Source organism: Salvelinus sp. IW2-2015, linkage group LG36, assembly GCF_002910315.2.
Source record: "Salvelinus sp. IW2-2015 linkage group LG36, ASM291031v2, whole genome shotgun sequence".
Lineage (NCBI taxonomy): Eukaryota > Metazoa > Chordata > Actinopteri > Salmoniformes > Salmonidae > Salvelinus > Salvelinus sp. IW2-2015.
Genome location: NC_036875.1, coordinates 5,717,226 through 5,733,259, shown reverse-complemented (window position 1 = coordinate 5,733,259; position 16,034 = coordinate 5,717,226).

Genomic DNA, 16,034 nt, shown 5'->3' with positions numbered 1-16,034 from the left:
CTGGCAGACGGCAGACCTACTGGCCTGCTGAGTGCGAAGTAATGCCTGATGGCGTTGGTGCCGGAACGTGGTGGTTCCGGGCTATGGGACACGCACCTCAAGGCTAGTGCGGGGGAGCAGCAACAGGGCGTTACAGGGCTCTGGAGATGCAACAGGAGGCTTAGTGCGTGTGGTGCCGGAACTTGGTGGTACCGGGCTGGAGACACGCACCACAGGGCGAGTGCGTGGAGAGGAACAGGGCTCTGAAGACGCACAGGAAGCCTGGTGCGTGGTGTTGGCACTGGTGTACTGGGCTGGGGCGAGGAGATGGACCGGATATACCGGACCGTGAAGGCGTCCTGGAGCTCTTTGAGCACCGAGCCTGCCCAACCTTACTGGGTGGAATTGCTTGTCCCCCGTCGCCCGACCCAGTGCGGGGAGGTGGAAATAACCCGCACTGGCTGTGCTGGCGAACCGGGGACACCCAGCGTAAGGCTGGTGCCATGTACACCGCCCGAGGAGACCACTGGAGGACCAGCTGCTATTGAGCCGGCTGTCATGGCACCTGGCTCGATGCCCACTCTAGCCCGGCCGATACGTGGAGCTGGGATGTACCGCACCGGGCTAAGCACACATACAGGAGACACCGTGCGCTCTTCCGCATAACACGGTGTCTGCCCGTACTCTCGCTCTCCACGGTAAGCCCGGGAAGTTGGCGCAGGTCTCCTACCTGACTTCGCCACACTCCCCTTTAGCCTCCCCCAAGAMATTTTTGGGGCTGACTCTCAGGCTTCCAGCCTCGCTTCCGTGCTGCCTCCTCATACCACCGCCTCTCGGCTTTAACTGCCTCCAGCTCTTCACGAGGGCGGCGATACTCTCCAGCTTGAACCCAAGGTCCCTTACCGTCCAGAATTTCTTCCCATGTCCAGAAGTCCTGTGTATGCTGCTGCTGCTGTCGCTGCTGCCCGTTACCACGCTGCTTGGTCCTATGTTGGTGGGTGATTCTGTCACGGCTGTCTTCCTCTTCTTCCTCTGAAGAGGTGTAACAAGGATCGAACCAATACGCAGCGTGGTAGGTATCCATGTTTTAATATAGAAAACTGAACTATGAACACCAATACAAAAACAATAAACGTGAACAAACCGTAACAGTCCCGTGTGGCACAAACACTGACACAGGAAACAATCACCCACAAAATACCCAAAGAACATGACTGCCTAAATATGGTTCCCAATCAGAGACAACGATAAACACCTGCCTCTAATTGAGAACCAATCTAGGCAACCATAGACTTACATAAACACCTATAATGAACACAACCCCATAACTAAAACCCCCTAGACAGTACAAACACCCTAGATGAGACAAAAACACACAAACCACCTTCGTCACACCCTGACCTAACCAAAATAATAAAAAGAACAAAGATAACTAAGGCCAGGGCGTGACACATCCCATGTGACTAAAGCAGCAGTTTGGCAAGGAATTGATGACAACACTTGGCATGTAAAACATAAAGAACACATTTTGGTTATTTAATTGACCTCCAACATGATTGACACTACTTTTATTGATCTCACAATATTTCTGTGTTTTTTCCTGAGGTACGTGTAGTCAGACTGTCTTCCTTCAGGAATCTGTGGAGAAAATTGCTGCCCCACATCTCAAGCACTCAGCCCAGGACAGACCTGTGCTGGCAGTGCAAGAGGAACAACAATCTGCCAGAAGCTGTGAAGTCAGCAAAGCTGAAGAAGCAAGAGCAGCATCTCCTGTTGGTTCAGAATGAGCGGTCTGCCTACCAGAAGATGGCTGCTGACTGCTAGACCACCAGTCAAGACCTGCAGTTGTCTCTGGGGGGCCCTACTGAATCAGCAAGCAAAGACATCAAGATGCATTACAGCTTTGATTTTGCTCAACAAGTAAGCATAATTTTCCTCCTTTATCCTGAATAAGGACATAGATAGATATACACCCCCCCCCCCAAAAAAAAGTGTGTCTATATATATGAGGCAGGCTGTGTAAAGACAGATTGATGGGGGTAAGACAATTAATTAAAAAAAAAATTTTTGCAGGTGGACTACCCTTCTGACCCTATACAGCCAGGTCCCATCCACTTTTTAACTCCTCACAATGGTGGCTTGTTTGGTGTCTGCTGTGAAGGAATACATCAACAAGTCAACTACTTGATTGATGATGTCATCCAGAAAAGGCAGTAGCGCAGTCATCAACTACATGCACCATTTCTTCACCAACTACGGAGTTGAGGAAACACTGTGGATGTGGTGTGGACCTGAATTGTGCTAACTTCGGTGGCCAAAACAAGAACAAGTTTGTGCTCTGATATTGTGCCTGGCGGACTATGCACAAGCTCCACCACAGTCGGGACCTTCACTTCCTGATCACAGGCTACATCAAGTTTGCCCCCGACTGGTGCTTCGTCCTCATCAAGCAGTGCTTCAGAGTGAACACTGTCTGAGATTGTTGTCCTTCACAACACCAGCAATATGACAGGGGTCAACATCCTCCAGTCCAACCAGCTGTGGGATGGTACGGTGCTGGTAGAAAGCTATGGCTGGCAACATCTGACACTGCCATAGATCAAGCAGTACCAGCACTTCAAGTGAATTACATTTTCATTGTATGAGGTTATTATTCTTATCTAAAATTGGGTATTGATGTTGTGCAAGGTTGTAATGTCTTTGTCTTTGTTATGTCCTGTTTTACAGCTTCGACGCTCTGGAGCCTGGTGTTGTCACCAAGGATCATTCGGACTCAGTCGGGATTAGGTTTCAGCTACTACGCAACACTGACATCCTTCCTCCCATAGATAGTCTGCCTGTACAAGCACCACCTGGACTGAACACAGCTAGACAAACACATATTTTTGAGAAGATCAGGGAGTTTTGCAACGAAGAGGCTATGGACCTCACATGCCCTGCACTAAAGTCAAGGGCAGGACAGAAACAGGCTCTCCAAATATTGATTCCCTTGTTCATGCGTGGTTTGGACGGACCAGTCATCAGCACTATCTGCAGTGCCTCTTTTCAGTTGACGCTCTCCTAACACACACTCCATATCCCGCTGCTCAGCCACTTCACCCCTTTTTTAAAATTTTACTAGGAAAGTCAGTTAAGAACAAATTCTTATTTTCAATGACGGCCTAGGAACAGTGGGTTAACTGCCTTGTTCAGGGGCAGAACGACAGATTTTTGCCTTGTCAGCTCGGGGATTTGACCTAGCAACCTTCCAGTTACTAGTCCAACGCTCTAACCACTAGGCTACCTGCCTCTAACCACTAGGCTACCTGTTGCCCCATTTTATGCATCTAACTACCTCATCTATCATTGATATTGATAATGATAATTAAATCTAGAATCAGCTTCCTATTTCGCAACAAAGCATCCTTCACCCATGCTGCCAAACATACCCTCGTAAAACGGACCGATCCTACCGATCCTCGACTTCAGCGATGACATTTACAAAATAGCCTCTAACACTCTACTCAACAAATTGGATGCAGTCTATCACAGTGCCATCCGTTTTGTCACCAAAGCCCCATATACTACCCACCACTGTGACCTGTACACTCTCGTTGGCTGGCCCTTGCTTCATACTCATCGCCAAACCCACTGGCTCCAGGTCATCTGCTAGGTAAAGCCCCGCCTTATCTCAGCTCACTGGTCACCATAGCAGCACCCACCCGTAGCACGCGCTCCAGCAGGTATATCTCACTGGTCATCCCCATAGCCAATTCTTCCTTTGGCCGCCTCCCCTTCCAGTTCTCTGCTGCCAATGACTGGAACGAACTGCAAAAATCACTAAAGCTCTTACCTCCCTTACTAACTTTAAGCACCAGCTGTCAGAGCAGCTCACAGATCACTGCACCTGTACATAGCTCATCTGTAAATAGCCCATCCAATCTACCTCATCCCCATACTGTATTTATTTATTTATCTTGCTTTATTTATCTTGCTCCTTTGCACCCTAGTATCTCTACTCACACATTCTACACATTCTACCATGTTTAATTGTTAAATAAAGGATAAATAAAAAATATTGTTCTTGTACATTCTGTATATTTTAATTATATTGACTATTTCTGATATTGCTACTATGCAAGTAACCATTTGGCTGTACCGTTTACACCTTCTGTAAAGACACTTAGCAAGATGTGGCTGGGGGTTATAGCATTTCTTTCACATGACCCATGAATTTAGACAAGTGTGTCAGCGTCATCTAATATTTATAAAATATTTTTTATCTGGACATTTTGACCTCACATGTGAATCCTTAAATAGATAGGTGGGGCTAAGGCTTAAGAGGGTGTGAACAATGCTGAATGGGTGTAGACAAAGGAAAGCTCTCCACTAGGTACCAAAATATTAAACGGGAATTCCCTCAACATTTTGGTTACACGTTTATCAACTTTCAAAGCAGAATTACTTTCCCATTGTTCCTCAAATGCAGTGTATGATACACCATTTTTTAGCTCTGTGTCTCTGCTTTTATCCAATGTGAAAAAACACCATTTCTATTTTGCTACATAAGAGAGAATCAAGGTGGTCAGTCACATATGTTTTTTCGGATCAAATAAACATTGACACCAGATGGCCCTTCCCATTATGGCCGACACAGAGACATTCAGCTGGCGGGGTCTCCTCCTGCATGTGCCACTGCTCCTTTACCCCACATTGACCTATTTTTTCCCCCTTTCTGGGCAGAGCAGATGACGCTCCCGTCTGGGTGCCCTGCTCCCCTCTCTCCACACGGGAGTACATCTGTGGGGCTACACTTGGCAGATAGGGACAGACCCTCCAGTGGAGCTCATCCACACACCACCTCAACAGCTCACAGAGAGCAAGTCTGTGAAGGGGGTAGGGTTGTGCCTATTCGTGAATTCTTCACTTTCATTGAAATGATGCTGAAAATGTACTGTACAATACCTTTATAAGCCACCAGTCTCTTTATCTTTCTCTTCAGTGGCAAGATGAACATATAGATGAAGAGTTGTGTTAGAAGGTGGGAGTCACAGAGCTCTCCATCTAGTCTCTGATTAGTCAGAGTACATCTCCTATCTCTGTAAGTTAAAAGAAGGTGGAAATCACAAGCTTCTCCATCTAGTCTCTGATTAGTCGAGAGTACCTCTCCTATCTCTGTAAGTTAAAAGAAGGTGGGAGTCACAGAGCTCTCCATCTAGTCTCTGATTAGTCAGAGTACCTCTCCTATCTCTGTAAGTAAAAGAAGGTGGAGGTCACAGAGCTCTCCATCTAGTCTCTGATTAGTCAGAGTACTCTCCTATCTCTGGAAGTGAGACTACTGTGTGTCAGCCTCTCTCACTCTGAGTGTGTGTGTGAGAGAGAGTCCGTGGTTGGGGCAGCATGCAGTGCTTAGGAGGTTCGTTTAAAACCACTCAGGCATTTTGATAGACCCCCAGTTTTCACCCCCTATCCATTTTCATCCCCTTCTCCTGCCATGATTTGCAGCGCACACACACACTTTCTCTCAAATGTGCAGGCTCGCTCGCTCGAACACACACACACACACACACACACACACACACACACACACACACACCACACACCACACACACACACACACACACACACACACACACACACACACACACACACACGGCCATAGAGGAATGCAGAGCAGGGTAATCACAGCATCATCAGCTCTGTCCTCTGAAGGAAAGACCAATAATGCCTCCCTAATTGAATAACTTATCCACAGCTATTACCCAAGGGACCAGGCAAGCAATGAGGCAGGATGTGGGTGTGTGTGTGTTTCTTTTTCTTGGTCTTGTCCTGCCATAGTTATTCAGCACTGTTGAAGTTCTCCCCCTCCAGATCAGAGCAGGGCTGCTTGTCTCATGTACGGCTGAAAAGCGTGCTCTATCTCTGTGCCCGGGAGAGGGATAATTCCCCCTAAGACCCCTTCCTCTGGCTCCCCCGCTCAACCACCCATGGCCTCGTCACAGGGGACAACCATACATTCCGCTTCCTTTTCCTCCATCGGAGAGCATGCCACCCTGTTAGAGAGCTCTCTCACACACACACAATCACAGGGATACAAGGACAGAAAGGCGAGCAGACACATGCACACAGGGACACAAAAGCCCTTTTATACCTGGTGCTAATATGGGTCCTTTGTCCTGATCATATTTTTAGACAGGTGTAGATGATTCAAATCTGCATTTTCATCTGGATATTGTACAAGTGGGATCTGGACAGTGAAACCATTTAAATCATCAACATTATCCAGTCCTCTAAAATCATTGACAGGTAGAACCATAGGGTTATGGCACCAATGTGTCTTAAAAATAAATAAATATTATTAGCACAGTATTATACAGTGGCTTGTGAAAGTATTCACCCCCCTTGGCATTTTTCCTATTTTGTTGCACAACCAACAAAACTTGGTTACACAATTGTTAATGGCATTCTTTGCAGAAGTTAAAAAGGAAATTATAAACTTTTGCGGGACAAATGTACTTCTGGGTAACCGGGATTACACCCAGAGGCACTGGTTTGATCTTCAGATTCACCACTGACCATTTTATTCTCTGTCTCACACTCACACCCGACTCCCCTCTTATTCATACCTGTGTCTATCCTAAAAATGTCTATATTTTTTGATCACTTATTTTATATTTTCTTCCATGATGGAATCACTTCAAATCATACATTTTCAGTAATTCATGAATCCATATGGTCAAATGTTTATGAAATAACTACTTGGGGAGATCAAGTAGCTTTAATGAGGCATTAATGGCCATGCATATACTATTGACTTCTCATTATAAAATAAGAATGAGTAAAGAAGAGAGGTAACATGAGAGTGTTAGAGAGAGGTGTAGAAAGAGAGGGAGGGAGAGCAGGCAGAGAGAGGGAGAGAGTAAAGGGTGGAGCAAGAGAGGTGTGGAGTGAGACATGTAGAGAAAGAGAGAGGAGAGATGTAGAGAGATATAGAAAGGGGGGTAGACATGGGGAGAGAGCGAAAGACAAAGTGGTGTAGAGAGTGAGAGGTAGTACATTGATTTACTCTTCATAGTTGATTGCACTACATTTACCTGATAGAGTGCTCGGATTAGTGCCCTGCAGCGCTCTCCCAATTAGTTTCCACAGAGACGAGGTGTAAAGCCAGTCACTGGCCCCATTACCTCTCCCTCTCCATCTCGCTAACTCTCTCTCCGACTCTACTGCTCTAACTCTCCATCTTTCTCCCCTATTCTCACTCCCCCTCCATCCATCTCTGCCTCTCTTCATCCATCCATCTACTTTTCCCCTTTCTCCCTCTCTTCCCTACTCATATGGTTAACGTAGGGAGCAGCCCAGTCACATCTCCATGACTATGGACCGCTGATGAGGCTGTGAGACTCAACCAGCTGATTGATAATAATCAAATTTTTCCCTGAAATAGAATCTCTGCTGCCATCTTTGCCACGTCTGTCTTTTGACTATGATGTACACTTAAAAATATATATGTTGGGGCCTCCCGATCGGCGCAAGGTACTGCATCGCAGTGCTAGCTGTGCCACTAGAGATCCTGGTTCGAGTCCAGGCTGTCGCAGCTGGCCGTGACCGGGAGACACATGGATGCGGGGCACAATTGGCCCAGCGTTGTCTGTGTTAGGGGAGGATTTGGCCGGCAGGGATGTTCTTGTCACGTCGCACACTAGTGACTCCTGTGGTGGGCCAAATTTTTGTCCATTAAAATAACATAAAATTGATCGAACCCACAAATGCTGATGCTCCAGATACTCAACTAGTCTAAAGAAGGCCAGTTTTATTGCTTAATCAGAACAAAAGTTTTCAGCTGTGCTAACATAATTGCAACAGGGTTTTCGAATGATCAATTAGCCTTTTTAAAATGATAAACTTGGAATAGCTAACACAACGTGCCATTGGAACACAGGAGTGATGGTTGCTGATATTGGGACTCTGTACACCTATGTAGGTATTCCATTAACAATCAGCCGTTTCCAGCAACAATAGTCATTTACAACATTAACAATGTCTACATTGTATTTCTGATCAATTTGATGTTATTTTAGTGGACAAAAAACGTGCTTTTCTTTAAAAAAAAAGACATTTCTAAGTGACCCCAAACTCTTGAACGGTAGTGTGTGTGTGTATATATATAAATATATGTTGATTCAACATACAATTGTAAGGCAACCAGCTGCAAGAGATGGCTCGATTTGGTCTTATGTAGCAAAATTGTGTTTTTTTACTTTGGATAAAAGCAGACTCAGAGCTAGTATATGGTATATCATACACTGCAGTTGAGGAACAATGGGAAAGTAATTCTTTTTTGAAAGTTGATCAACTTGTAATCTCACTTTTGAGAAAATACTCCATGAATGTTTTGCTACACCTACTGGAGAGCTCTTCTTTGTCAGCATCATTCACACCCTCTTAAGCCCCACCCATCTCTTTAAGGATTCACATGTGAAGCCATGTGGTAAACACATGCTATATCAAATAATATCTATGCTTAATGCTTTTCTGTCACATGCAGACGACACAGAAGGTGTAAACGGTACAATGAAATGGTTACTTGCATTGTAGCAATATCAAGCACACCAAGACAGTCGTGAAGAGAGCACCACAAAACATATTCTCCCACAGGAGACTGAAAATATTTGGCATCGGTCCTCAGATCCTGAAAAGGTTTTACAGCTGCACAATCGAGAGCATCCTGATGGGTTGCATCACTGCCTGGTATGGCAACTGCTTGGCCTCCGACCATAAGGCACTACAGAGGGTAGTGCGTACGGCCCAGTAGATCACTGGGGCCAAGCTTCTTGCCATACAGGACCTCTATACCAGGCGGTGTCAGAGGAAGGCCCTAAAAATTGTCAAAGACTCCAGCCACCCTAGTTGTAAACTTTTCTCTCTGCGACCGCACGGCAAGCGGTACCGGAGTGCCAAGTCTAGGTCCAAAAGGATTCTAAACAGCTTCTACCCCCAAGCCATAAGACTCCTGAACAGCTAATCAAATGGCTACCCGGACTATTTGCATTGCCCCCCCTTCTACGCTGCTGCTACTCTCTGTTATTATCTATGCATAGTCACTTTAATAACTCTACCGAAATGTACATATTTCCTCAATTACCGGTGCCCCTGCAAATTTACACTAAGGTCTACCTGTTGTATTCGGCGCATGTGACAAATACAATTAGATTGGATTTATTTTATTTTCAATATCAAAAACAGAAAGTATCCAGATAAAAACATTTTATAAATATTAAATGACGCTTACCCGAAATACTAGAACCACACCCCAGCCACATCTAGCTAAGTGGATGGGTCGCTATTGTCTAGATTAAATACACCCTTCCAGCTAACTGACCACCAATTTTTATGGCAATTTATGTAAGTTAAGTTGGGTTTAGAGTTTTCAAAAAAGTAATATTTATACACATTTTGTGGGACACGCTGTATAATCGTCAAATTTGATTGCCTGACAGACCACACATCATTAATTTTCAACTTTTTACCTCTGACATATAGCTAGCGGATTTGCTAATGTTGCTAGCTTAGTTGCTTAGTGTTGATAGAACTGCCAAGTAAGCAAAAACGAAATACATTTTTAAGCATTAGATAATACATATCACGAAAACAACAATGTTGTCAAGCTTTACCGTATCAAAATTGAAGTCCTCTGAAGGGGGCGTTTTGCACAATCTGAAAAAATTCATTTTGAAACATGAACTTTGACACCTATCCCTGTTGGCAATGTTTCATCTTACAACAGCTACATAGAGGCAGTATTTAGTCAAATGTTACAATGTATGCATCAATATTAAACTCATTGGGACACAAATTTTCATTACAGATAACATCAAACAAAAATCGTGGGTACACTTTAAGTTATTGTGAAAATGTTCATCATCACCTTTCAATGCCTTAACTTTGCAATGTGAATGTTTATACCTATTCAGATTGAGTTATCTGTCTAAAATGTGTATATCATGCCAAATTATTTAGCTACATGTATTTACCACCACAGCATGGAGAAAGTCAAGAGGAAGCGGTGGAGTGAGGTGGACATGTTCCATGCCATGGAGGACTGTGGGGCAGGGATGGCTATCAGCCAGGCTTGACATCTTTTGTTGTTTGGAGAATACCACGTGTATGTGAGTTTTATCTGCTAGTAACAGTTTTAGTATCTTATTTACCAAGGTGCATGGTGTACCTCCGCAGACCCTGGCGGACAGGCTGAGTGGCCGGGTGTTCCATGGTTGTCGCAGTAGACCACCCACAATGTTTGCAGTACTATATCTACTGCACCAGCCATGGGTTCCCCTTCACCAGACAGAGGCTGATGAAGTACGCCAACAAAATACACAGGTATTTGGTGTTCTATGTGTTTATGTATGTAGAGTGCTGGACTGACTGTTCTCAGCACTTTATTAAGCATGCAGTGAAGGTGCACCCTCTCCTCCTTGATGGGCACAAGAGCCACATGGATCTGGAGGTGCTGGCGGCGGCACTAAGGGAAGGGTTCTACTTTGTCTTCCACCACACTGCACCCATGTCCTGCAGCCGCTGGACGTGCCATACTATGTTCCTTTAAAGGCTGTTCTCCAAGGTAGCTGGAGACCTCAGCCATTTTGACCACTCCTATATGGTAAACAAATCAGAATTTGCCAGAGTATTCCGCTACCCGTACTAGCGCTGCAAGGACATGCGCTATGTGGTGGAAGGGTTTAAGAAGTGTGGCCTCTTCCCTTTTCACCCCTCAGTCATTGAAGGGTCCAGTTTAATGCCGTCTCGGTCCCTACTTGGTCCCACCACCGCCTCTCCTTGAACCAGCAGCACTGTGCAGTCCACCTCCTCCCCAGCGACCACAGGAGAACCCTCAGCCCCTAATAGAGGGCTGATAGTGAAAGACCTGGGGCACATCCTTACTGTCCTGAAGTATCGGCTAGGCCGATACAGAAGACTCCCTGTGGTCGCCACATGCCTCACCGGGGAGGAATACACGCGCCAGTGGCAGGAGAGGGGTGAGAAGGTGAGGGCCGAGGCAGAGGAGAAAGAGCGTCGGGCAGCCCTCAGAACACAGAGGGCACAGGAGAGGGCTGCCATGGATGAGACCATTGACGCCATCGCCTCTGCTGGAACCACTCCTGACAGCTGCATCACCACTGCCAGTGTGTTCCAGTGTGCAACACCTGTAGGAGCCGCCGGAGTCTCGAGCTGCAGAAGAGAGGCGGTAGGTAGCCTAGTGGGTAGAGCATTGGACTAGTAACCGAAAGGTTGCAAGAGCATATCCCTGAGCTGACAAGGTACAAATCTGTCATTCTGCCCCTGAACAAGGCAGTTAACCCACTGTTCCTAGGCCGTCATTGAAAATAAGAATTTGTTCTTAACTGACTTGCCAAGTTAAAAAAAAGGGGCCGACGTAAAATAAGGAAAAGGCCATGTGCCTGCTCTCCCGGCCACACCATCGTTGGCCCCTCAACTGCACCATTACAAACCACAGATCCTCCAAGCCATTGCTGGCGGTTTCGTCCACCACGATGCACACCACCCCCCATCTGTCACCACCACCACGGCCTCCCCTGGACCAATTTCCTCCTCCTTCTCCCCTAGTCACACCAACAGAAGCAGCCTCATCTGGTGTCCCTACCCCCTGCAATTTGAATACAGCCACCTCCACAGGTAAATGCATGTTAAATCACAAAAAAGGACTGTTTGTAATGTATTTTTATAAAACTGCAATGTTTAAACTTTTTTCTCTCTCTTTATATATCTACAGTGCATAGCACCAGCCCTCAAGGCATGTTACCTCCTCCAAAACCTCTGCAGCTTCCTCCAGAGGTATTGATGTAAAAAAGTTGAAAAGGGTTTTCATGAAACATGCGCTGTCTAACACCCATGGCACCACTCTCAGGTACTTCATAATCTGTGTTTCTCTCTCAGTTGTATCAATTAATATGGTTGCTGTAGTACTTCATACATTTTGTAAAACCATGTTAACCAATTAGATGTGTGTTTTTTTTCAAATAAAAAACACCACCTGATGTGCTCACTGCGGGGTGCGTGATCCGCCTGCAAGCTCCCCCGCAGGAGTGTAAGTCCGAGGTGCCATGGGTGTGCTGGGACCTCTGCCAGCACTGGTTCCACTGAAGGTGTGTGCTGTGACTTCTGCCAGCACTGGTTCCACTGAACGTGTGTCTGGGACTTCTGCCAGCCACTGGTTCCACTGAAGGTGTGTGCTGTGACTTCTGCCAACACTGGTTCCACTGAAAGTGTGTGGCTGGGACTTCTGCCAGCACTGGTTCCACTGAAGGTGTGTGCTGTGACTTCTGCCAGCACTGGTTCCACTGAAGGTGTGTGCTGGGACTTCTGCCACACTGGTTCCACTGAAGGTGTGTGCTGTGACTTCTGCCAGCACTGGTTCCACTGAAGGTGTGTGCTGTGACTTCTGCCAGCACTGGTTCCACTGAAGGTGTGTGCTGTGACTTCTGCCAGCACTGGTTCCACTGAAGGTGTGTGCTGTGACTCTGCAGCACTGGTTCCACTGAAGGTGTGTGCTGTGACTTCTGCCAGCACTGGTTCCACTGAAGGTGTGTGCTGTGACTTCTGCCAGCACTGGTTCCACTGAAGGTGTGTGCTGTGACTTCTGCCAGCACTGATTCCACTGAAGGTGTGTGCTGTGACTTCTGCCAGCACTGGTTCCACTGAAGGTGTGTGCTGTGACTTCTGCCAGCACTGGTTCCACTTTGGTGTGGTGATTAGGTAATCCAGATTACCAAATTTTTTCATTATGGGGTAAGGGCCTGAAAAGCGAACCTGCAACGGTGACCCCCAGAATGGGCAACAAAACCAGGACTTGGTCACCCACAGCGAAAGCACGGTTTCGGGCCCGATCGTTTTAGTTCGCGCCATCTCCAGATTCTCACTGGCAAACTCATAGGTGCAGTGCAATATGTATTGAAAAGCGCTAATGTGCTCCAACAGATGTGTTTCTCAGGTGTCGCCCTGCAACAACGTCTCTCTCAGCAAACTCAAAGGACCTCTGACATGATGTCCAAACACGAGTTCACTCGGACTAAAACTGAGAGATTCCTGAACAACCTCCAGCGCTGCAAACAGCACAAGAGGGACCCTTTCATCGCAGTCTTTCTCAAACTCAAAGTAGTAAGCTCTCAAAATAGACTTCAAAGTCTGAAATCTCTCAAGAGCACCTTGAGACTCTGGGTGGTAGGCACTAGAGGGGCATTGGGTTACACCCAACTACCTGTGGAAGTCCAAACCTAGAAAATAATTTCACCAGGCCCGTAACAATACTGGGAGACGTGCTTTTCGTCAGTGGAAGGGCCTCAGGGAAACGAGTGGCCGCACACATTATTGTTGAGAGAAACTGGTTACCATTCTTGGCTTTGTGCAAAATACCAACACAGTCCACCAGAAGCCTGCTGAAAGATTAATCAAAAACAGGAATAGGCTGCAAAGGTGCAACCGGTACAGCTGTGTTCGGTTTACCCATCTGCTGGCAAACGCAACAGGATTTATAGTAAACCACAACATCCTGTTTCAGACCAGATCACAAGAAAATACACAAGATACGGTCATACGTCGTTTTTAGAATAGATCGAATAAAATAAAGCGTTATTGTCCACATCACCTTCATTAAAAGAATCACATAAACATACATTCTCACATCATACACATTTAAACCAGTCAGTCCATCATGTTGCATACACTAACAACATAGAGGACATTAATACATTCACTCATAAACGACCACTGGCCCAACTGCACTAGACAGATAAGTACATATATCAATACAATTGACTTTGCATTTAGTAGTCCTACAGCACAAGGAACAAATTAATGTTTGAACACCTTCTTCTTTGACCCCAAGATGGCGTGCCATACTACCATCGTGAGCCAATCTCAGTATCTCTTGTCAAAGCGTAACTGGAATGACAATTTGAGATATACTTCTTGCCCAGGAGTGGCGCAAGAACGACAGTTCCTCATTAGAACACCATCTCTGTCAAAGTAGCCCACTCAGCAAAAAGAGGGGGGAGGTAGACATCTTTCTTCTGTACAGCAATCAACTGCTTCCTAGACATTGAAGTGTCAACTGTAGGGACCCTCTCTTCCTTCAGCGGTCCTAAAAACTTGCTCACCTATAGGGTTTTCAAAGAAGGTTTTCAAACTCAAGAGGTTTAGCAAAATCAGGATCACCCATAAACGTCTCAGAGAGATTGAGCATTGTGGCATTGCTCTTCCTCAACACTAGACTTGCTACCTGCGACTTTCTTAGACATAGCACATGTAATGGCACACGCTGGGAACACTCTAGGGAACTTTTCTGATAACCCATCAGGTTCCTCTACTCTGGGTTCCTTTCAAATGACAGGATTTGGCACAACCTTCCCTCCACCCAAATAGTTTCCCAATATGAATGAGACCCTCATCACCAGCAGACTAGGCCTAACTCCAATGAAAACGGAACCAAAAGATCAGACGTTCCACATTATACAAAGGAACTTCCACGCAACCTATCTCCACACTTTGTACTAAAAGTGTATTGAAGTGTCAAAGTGTCTCGCAGTATCTTCACCAGCTGCTTAACAGTATCGCCACTCTGAAGAGACACGAAACCGTCTGAAACAAAGGGTTCATACACATCTGATCCAAAACCTTGTTTAGAAGATACACCAGTCCCAACCAGAGACTTAGTGGGCTGGAGTGCTCCCACAAGAAGAAACAATGTTTACTCTCTCTCCCGTTTTTCTGTTTCAACTTAGGACACTGAGAGACAATGTGTCCTTTCTCACGGCAGTAATGACAAACTGGCGTATGAAAAAAATAACAGTTTTCTGCTGATCTTTATCCTTGGGCACTGTAGAAATGCACTGAAACCTTGAAGTAGGAGGTGACTTCTCTGGATTGCTTTTTGCGTAGGGATAACTACTGGGTGCTTTGTTTGTGAAGGTAGATTTGAAACTCATCTGCAAGAACTGCAGCTTTCTCAAGTGCGATCCTTGTGCTCATAAATGTAGGTCTCAACCCTTTTGTGAAGGCAATTCTTGAACTGCTCGAGAAGTATGAGAGTCTTCAAATCCTCAAGGTACTTGACCTCTTCAGAACTACACCACCTATCAAAAAGACATGATATTTCCCTTGCAAACTCAACATGGCTTTGTGATTCTTTCTTTTGTAATTTCAAGAACTGTTGTCTGTATGCCTCTGGGACCAATTTGTAAGCCTAAATGATAGCAGGTTTAACAGAGTCATAATCTGAATACACTTTCTGAGCCTCTACCACAAGGAGCAGATATCTCACGGCCATTTTAGGGATGTGGCAATCTGCTCAAACAAAGTAAAATATACATCCACTTCCTTTTCGTTGAAAGGCGGTACAGGTCGGCTGTTCTGGCCAAGATCACACTCTGTTAAGGGTGCAAGATGGCCTGACTGGATTCAGTGCTTCCAGATCTATCTCCCCTTGTCGCACTCCCAGCCCCATATATTTGAATCGAATGGAATGCACATGTTTTTCTTGTTCAAGTCTGGCTACACATTTTTGTTCTTGTTTGGCGACACGCCCATCTTTTTTCCCCTGTGCTCCAACTAATTTATGTTGCTCCAATCTCCCCTCACGTTCTCTATCCTTTTCCTCGTGATCAAGCTCTAATTTCTGTTGTTCCCATTTTGCCCGTAGCTTTACTGTAGCGTTTCGCGCAGTTGCACATCTATGGGGTGTACTCTACCACCCCATACTCTACCATTCTTCTTCTTGGGAAGGATTTCATCCTCCACCAATGCAGTGCATTCAGAAAGTGTTCAGACCCCTTGACTTTTTCCACATTTTGTTAAATTACAGCCTTATTCTAAAAAATATATATAGTGTTTCCCCCTCATCTACACACAATATCCCATAATGACAAAGCGAACACAGGTTTTGCTAATTTATCAAAACAAAAAAACAGAAATATCACATTTAGATATTTTATGAAGTATTCAGAACATTTACTCAGTACCATGTTGAAGCTCTTTGGCAGTGATTACAGCCTCAAGTTTTT